Here is an 8,451-nt window from a genome sequence, read left to right as displayed (position 1 = left end):
CAGAGCACCCCCAAGGGATGACAAGGTCGAATGGTTATAAACTCCTGCAAGACCATTTCAGGCTGGACATAAGGAAGAATTTCTTTACTGTCCGAACACCTTCAAGAGTAAATTGGATGCTTATCTTGCTGGGATCCTATGACCCCAGCTGACTTCCTGCCCCTTGGGCAGGAGGCTGGACTTGATGATCTTCTGAGGTCCCTTCCAGCCCTAATGTCTATGAAATCTATGAGGGACACAGGATAACAAAAATAATGGGAGGCACCCAGTTCTTAATCAAACACAGTACCTGCTCCAGTACTTGGTACCTGCCTCTGATTTTAAGTATCTCTCCTAGATGAACACCTCCTGATGTGCCAGGTTAGATGCTATTATTTGTATTACAGCGTCACCTAGAGGCCCCATTGTACTTGGGCTCTGAAATACTGCTGATCTTGCATGTGCTATAAGGCCTTACACACTGCAAAGTAAGAAAGCTAGGAGTATCTTATTCCTGTTAAGAATCGCTAGCCTAAGGTCCAGCATAAACTACACAGCAAGACATTAGCTGAGAAAGCAGACAAAAATAAGTTCCATTTAACATGAACAAATCATGAACTTGGCTTTGCACAAAACAACTGCTTAAAAAAAAAAAAGGATGAGCTGAGCATAAGATGTTTTCAGATGTATTTTGATAGTCTTGGGGAAGAAGATGAAGTGATGGAAACTGACGGAAATGGGGAAAAAAAGGTAGAGGCCTGTGAAGAAGATTCAAAGAGCAAATAGAAAGGTACGAAAAAGCAAAAAAAACATTCGTGTGAGAATAAAAAGCTCTGTTAAAGGCTTGGAATTGTGGGGAACATTACACAGCGACTAAAGCTGCCCCTGGAGGAGTGTAGGGATCACTGATAAATGGGAAAAATCTGAGGCCCAACTATAGGTTTCCCTCATGCTACTATAATAGAAGTGATTCAGCCATTCACCTCTAAGGAATCATTTCAGATATAGTCATTGTTATGTTGACTCCATATCATTTCTTTTTACCACAACCCTGGTCTGTTTGCTTAATCTGATAATGATCTTCACTTTCTATATTAAACTTAGATGGTAAGTGTTCAGGGTAGAGACCATCTTATTATGTGGTTATACAGTGGTGAGACTAAGGTTACCATGTGTCCAGGTTTTCCCAGACATATCCTCTTTTTGGGTCCTCCAATTTCCATCCAGGCATTTTTTTTTAAACTTGAACCAATGTCTGGGATTTTTTTCTGCCCCATTCATGGGAGCAGAGGAGGGCAACTGGAGACGGGCACCACGCATGTCTACATGTGCACACACATGTACCCAGCATGCAGCCAGGCAGGCTGGTGGGAGCAGCTCCTGCAGCTGGACATGCTTAAGTATATGTGGAACGGGGTTTGGAAAGCCAGGGCTTCGGGTCTGTCCAGTGATGGGGAATTGTGTCTAGCCACAAGACCCGTGGCAGGGCACAGGGCTCAGGGGCAAAGTGCCTGCCCCTCCAGTGGGGTAAGAAGACAGGGGGGCCCTTTGGAGCAGTGGGGAGCTGCAAGGCCAGGCTAGTGGCACTGGGGCCAGTGCTCATACCGACAGAGGCAGGGCACCCAGGAGATTATGCCTGGGGGGGCAGGGGTGGGGATATAGCCAGGCCACCTGCCATGGCTCAGGAGCCCCTGCCCAGGGGGAGCAACCCCCTCCCCCTCTTTCCAGTCTGTGCCAGGGCTGGACATGGTCTGCTGCCACCCACACAAGTCGGAGCTGCCACAGCTGCTATGTTCTGGCCTGGTCAGGACGAGGGCAGCTGGAGACCCCCCTGCAGCAGGGCTGGAGAGTGGGTTGGGAGTGAGGGGCACCGGCAGGGCTGGGGGGTATAGGTGGGGAGTGAGTGACACTGGGAGAACAGGGGACTGCGGGCCAGGAGTACAGGGCTCTGGCAGTACCAGGGATCTGCGGGTCAGGAGTCAGGAGCAGCAGCATGGATTGGGGGCTGTGGGTTGAGACTGAAGGACACCAGCATAGCCCAGAGAGGCAAGGGACTGGATCGGGAGTAAGGGGCACCAGCAGGGCTAGGGGTCTGCAGGTCAGGAGTGAGGGGTGATACCAGGGACGGGGGGTGGCTAGGAGGGAACTGCAGGTTGGGAGTGAGGGGCACCAGCAGGGCCAGGGACTGTGTGTGTCCTCTTTTTGGGAACTGGGAATATGGTAACCCTAGGTGAGACGCAAAGAACACTGAGTTGGGATTGGGGCCGAAGCCACTACCACAATGCAAAATTTATAATGATATATTCAAAATGACTGTTTATTAATTTAAATTAAATAGCTCAGTAAGATTTTGTAGTGATCCACAAGAGGGAGTCAGATGGCAATATGTTGACAGGCAGATTATGGTATGGATCTAGATAGATAATCAGGGGATGTTGAACAGGGTCCAGTAAACCTGAAAATTCTCCACGAATTGCCTCGGGTATCTGAGTGCTAGAATTTTCCCATAGTAAGCTCCCTATGGGACAAATCTGTTCTCCTGTAAATGGCAGTTTTGGCTTCATTTAATTAGAAACCATGTCCAAAGTCTTCATAATTTGCATGATCTCTAGATTTTGTGGCAAATTTACAATAGGGGGATTAACCCATTCATCTCATGGATTGTGACACACAGATTTTTTGGTGTTTTTTGGTATTTGTCTAGCATCAGAATGCCCTGCTATTTGTCTTATTAGGATTAATTAATCTTCTGTTGGGATAGAGGAGGACACAGAGAAGAAGAGATGTTTTTAAAAGTGTAGTGCTGGACTGCTGTAGTGGAAGTATTTGTGAATGAATTTTCCCTTGTTGGAGAAATGTAGGCATTTGTAATTGCCTTTCAATGTGGGGAAAGTGGGGGCTTGTAAACTCCCTCTCCCCTTTTAGAAAATGGATAATTGTATTTTGAAGTATTTAACAGAATACAAAGAAGGGATCCTTCTGAGTGAAAGTGCTAACTGATTTCTCTTTGGAATGATGCTTGTAATTTCAGACTTTGCACCATCAGGCTTTGCAGCTGCTGTCTCACTGAAAAATTGAAATAGCTCCTTCCTACCTATTTGCTTCTACTGTTGTTGTCTGCAACTATATAGCAACGTTTGCCTTCTGGTCTCACTATAGTAGCAGATTTCTGTGATTTTGCCACATTGCCATTGTGAATTCTTCTGATTTTTTAATGTAAGCAGTTATTTTAAAATTATTAGGAGAAGAACTTTCTCTTTTTGTTTAAATTGATCCAGAAAAGACTGAGGGTGAGATTACATGTTAAAGTTATCAGGAATGTCTGTGTTAACAAGTGCTATTGATCAGTGACATGTTCAGGGTTAATACTCTCTCTACTGTGCACTGCTCAGACCTAATGCTAGAAGGCTGGGAAGCAGGGGTGTGGTAGTGGGCTGCAAGTTTGGTCTGTGCCTGCCATGCTCTCCAGCTCTCTAGCCACACTATAGACTGAGGAGGAAGGGGAAGGGGCACCTCACATGACTTGGATCACCCCCTCCACCCTCCAGAAATCACTCCACTTCCCCAAATCCCTTCTTCACCTCCCCGATGTGCCCCTCCACTCCTAGATCACTGCTCTGCTACCTCAATCAGCCCAAGAGCAGTGACAGCAGCAGCTGGGGGTGCATTCCCCCTCCCTGCCTGCTCCCAGGCTTCCTGTAGCCTGCACCACCCCTACTCACCTATATCCAACCCCTAACAGGGCTCACAGCTGCCTGGCAGCTCCTTGCCCCTGTCATTCCCTCCTCTCTGCCCCTCCTTCAGCTGTGGGGCCAAATGGAGCTGGATCTGGGTGCACAGGGTTGGTGTGGTCTACAGAGATCCCAGGAGGCAGCAGGGAGGGGAAACCCCCTCACTGGTGGTGCCACTGCTCTCAGGCTGATTGGAGTGGTAGGCAGTAGAGAAGCCAATGGGGGCAGATGGGGCAACTGGAGTGACAGGGGACCAATTTGGGGTGGGAGGGCAATTCAGGGGACAGAGGGGGCAACAGCCCAGCAGCTCCCCATCCACCTATTCCACCCCCCCACCCCTTCCCTTTTCCCATTCCAATCCTGCGCCCCTCATCATTTCCTCATGCCCCACTCCCCTCAACCCCCCTTCAAGCCTTTTCCTTCCCTCCCCACTCACCCCATTCTCACCTACCTGTTGCCTGGCTCTTCTCAGCTGTCAGTCAAGGGCCATAGAACAGTGCTCCCTGGGATACTGGAGGAATGGAAATTGGTGGTTTTGTTTCAAGTGAAAACCCAGAAGTTAACTTAACTCAAGCTAGGTAGCAAAACTCAAAGATAACTCTCACTTGACGTGGCATATGTAAGGCTCTTACAGGGCATTTAACACTTGTTAATGAGTCTTAATATGTGATCATTTAAGTTTTAAGTGCTCTTAACATAGTTTAATTGAAATGTGTAATCACACCCTGGGTGATCATTTTAAAAGGTCCAATTTTTGATCTCAGATTGAAAGTTCATGTGAAAATCCAAGCATATGAGCATTTATACTCTGGTTATAACACTCAACATATAGATTTTAATAATACACTTACTCTGGGGTGGGTGGGTTGTTTTAATTAGAGTGGCTCTCGAAAGCCACTCTAGTTAAAGCACCAACAGTGTCTCGTGTATTCAGTGTCCAGCACTTCAAAATGGTGGTGGGGGTGCTTTACCTAAAGCTCAGTCAAGCTAATTAGCATGCATCAGAGCACACATATATAGGTGCCCTATATGATTATATACATCAATGGTCTTATAGGCACGAACACCTCAAATGGCAACCTGACATTATCCTTTATTGTACGTGAAAAATGATATTTCAGACTTGCCTACTCCTTGTCTATTTCCTTTTTTCCTTTGTGTTAATATGTCTGATTTTGAAATATGGGATGGTGGCCTAACATTATTACATCACTATAGTCATTTGAGAAGATATAAAACCTAATCCTTTCCTGTAGGCAATCAACCTTACATAAAAAGAGCTGATTAAAACCCGAGAAGCTTTATGGTGAATTAAGATCATTTAAAATGGTCTTCAGACGACAGGAATCATCTTAAGAGAAATTTCTTTGCCAGAAGGCTACAGGGAACAAGTCTCAGGATGATGTGTTTTCATTTTAAATAAGAAATGTCACTTAAAAAGATAGTTACCAGATAATGAATAAAGCTATCAAAACCATTACTCTTAAATAAAAGATTGAGTGAATCATTTAGAGTCAGATCCAAAGCCCACTTACATTGCTGGAAAGTCTCCCAAAGATTTAACTGGGCTTTGACTCAGGAAGTTTATTTGTGTCTTCGTAACCTAATGCAAAGTGAAGATTTTCAAGGTAAACCTAAGTGAAGTGGGTCTCACAAACTTATGACCAGGGAAACTTGATTACTGATTGAATAAATCAAATAAGTGTAAAGAAAGAATAAGCAGGTTTAAAAATACAGAATAAGAATAGAACTGTTTCATCCTGCTGATGTAGAAACTTAGTAAGACCTCCAGAAAATATATAACCGTCAAGTGATTTTATACTACTATATAATGGACTAATCAAATAAGCTTATAAAACATTAAAGAACATGGAAACGTGCTGCTTACAGACCAGAACAATTTAAAAAAATAGGTAAAGAAGTAAAGTGAAAACTTCATATCAGGAAAACTTCAATCCAAAAGAGTGACAGAACTCTGCAGAATTTGTGAAGGACCTTACACCTTAAATCATTGCAATGCTCACCAAAGGGTTGCAATGGTGGGAGAGCTACAGACATCAAAAGCAGGAAAGCCAGAAAAAAAATGCAGTAAGGCTCCACTGGCCACTTATATCACTGAAAAAAAAAAAGAAAAAGGGTGGGGGTTGAGTGATCATCATAGGCAACTCCATCTTGAGAGGTACAGAGGGCCCCATCTGTTGTCAGGACCTCTTGACACACGAGGTCTACTGCCTACCTGGAGCAAAGATTCAAGACGTAAAAGGGATGATCCAGGTCATAATCCAGCCCACTGATTACTACCCCATGGTCCTAATCCATATGGGTGCTAATGATGCGGCCAGGAAAAGCCCTGATCACCTGATGGCGGACTACCATGCTCTGGGGGGTGTGCTGAAGAAGGTAGGTGCACAGGTGGTTTTCTCTTCTGTCCTACCAGTGAGCGGACGAGGAAGACGGCATGCGATATGCATTGCAGAGACCAACTGGTGGCTTCGGGAATGATGTCTCAAGGCAGGCTTTGGCTTCCTCGACAATGACCTGCACATCACGACAAGACACATGCTCGGATGGGATGGGCTCCACCTTTCCCCTAAACGTAAGCATGTGTTTTCTTCTACGTTGGCAGATCCCCTCTGGCAGGCTTTAAACTAGGCTCATTGGGGGAAGGGGAAGACGAGGGCGGAGGAAGCCTTGGACTGCCAAACCAAGCAACACCCACAAGTACAGCCCAGCCTAGACCAACAAGGGGAACATATACATGGGTAAGCAACAGGGCAATGCTGAAAGTAGGGGGCCAGTGCACACCCCCTCAGGAGGCCTCAATTGCCTCTACACAAACACTCATAGCATGGGAAACAAGCAAGAGGAACTTACCCTCCTGCTAGATGACACCAACCCAGACATAGTGGGGCTCACTGAAAAGTTGTGGGACCCAACGCATGACGGGGCAGTGAATATCAAGGGCTGCAGAGGAGGGATAGGACAGGGAGGAAAGGTGGGGGAGTGGTACTCTATGTCAAGGAGGAATACACATTCTCATTAATTAGCAAAGAGTCAGAGGAGAGGCACTCGGAAGTACCCTAGGTTAGAATACAAGGCAGTCGAGGAGAAAGAGATTTAAAGGTGGGGATCTACTACAAACCACCCAACCAAGGGGAAGAGCTAGACCAGGAATTCTGAAGTCAGCTCACAGAGGTACTTAGATAAAAGGACAAGGTCATCATGGGTGACCTGATCTTTCCAGATATCTGCTGGGAAGAGCAGTCAGCCAGGTCTGACCACTCACATAGGTTCCTAGCCAGAATGCAGGACCTCCATCTAACCCAGGAGGTGCACAGCCCCACCAGGGGAGATGCCTTGCTGGACCTGGTGCTGGCCGCTGGCAATGACATGGTGAGGGGGCTGCAGGTGCTTGACCACCTGGCAACAGCGATCCTAGCCTGCTGGAATTCACCATCCAGTGCAAGGTGGCAAAGGCCAACAGAAAGGCAGCAGCCTAGATTTCAGAAGGTTGGACTTCAAAGAGCTGAGGAGAATAGTCGGGGAAGCACTGAGGTCCCGGAGGAGGGGAGCCAGGTGTCCAAGAATTGTCGCTCCTTAAGGAGATGATCCTCCAAGCCCAAAAGGAAGTAATCCCAACATGGATCAAAGAGGGCAGGAGGGCACAAAAGCCCCCATGGCTCACCAAAAGCATCCGGGAATGTCTCCAAGCTAAAAAGGAGGCACACACCCAATGGAAGGGAGGGGCCATCACCTGGGAGGACTATACTGCGATTGCTCAGGGATGCAGGGGGGCAGTCAGGAAGACCAAGGCAGAGATAGAACTGGGACTAGCTTCCCAGATCAAGGACGACAAGAAGTCCTTTTTTTAAATACATAGGGGGCAAAAAGAAGGTTCTGGGTAACGAGGAGCCCCTGCAAGACATGCTAGGAAATTTGGTCTTCAGACCAGATGACAAAGCTAACATATTTAACGATTTCTTTGCCTCCATTTTTTTGAGCAAGGACCGGAACAGCCACCCCCCCCTCGGCCCCCCTTACACCCTAGGGGAGGCACACCTAGGCCAAGGGTTAGTGAGGAACTAGTTAGGGAACTTCTGGAGGGACTGGATGTATTCAAGTCAGCTGGTCCGGATGATCTCCACCCTAGAGTACTGAGGGAATTAGCTGAGGTCATTGCAGGACCCCTGGCACGGCTTTACAAGCACTCGTGGTGCTCTGGTGTGGTGCCAGAGGACTGGAAGAGGGCCAATGTGCTTCCCATCTTCAAAAAAGGGGAGGAAGGAGGACCCAGGAAACTATAGGCCAGCTAGTCTTACCTCAATCCTGGGCAAGCTTTTTGAGAAAATTATTCTGGCACATGTCCACAAGGGGCCAGCAGGGGAGATTATGCTTAGGGGCAACTAACACAGGTTCATTAGAGGCAGGTCCTGTCAGACCAACCTGGTGGCCTTCTACGACCAGGTCACCAAATCCTTAGATGCAGGGGTAGCAGTGGACTTTTGGAAGGCCTTCACCACTGTCTCTCACCCTGTTCTCATTAAGAAACTGGGGGACTGTGATGTCAATACCTACACAGTCAGTTGGGTCTCCAACTGGCTGGAGGGCCGCACCCAGAGAGTGGTGGTGGATGGGTTATTTTTGACCTGGAGGGATGTGGGCAGCGGGGTTCCTCAGGGCTCGGTCCTCAGGCCCGCACTGTTCAACATCTTCATCAGTGATTTGGACGAGGGGGTAAAAA

This window comes from Crocodylus porosus, unplaced genomic scaffold (assembly GCF_001723895.1).
Source record: "Crocodylus porosus isolate Cpor-Errol unplaced genomic scaffold, CroPor_comp1, whole genome shotgun sequence".
Classification (NCBI taxonomy): domain Eukaryota; kingdom Metazoa; phylum Chordata; order Crocodylia; family Crocodylidae; genus Crocodylus; species Crocodylus porosus.
The sequence above is the reverse complement of the archived record's forward strand: the minus strand, read 5'-3'. Positions refer to the sequence as shown.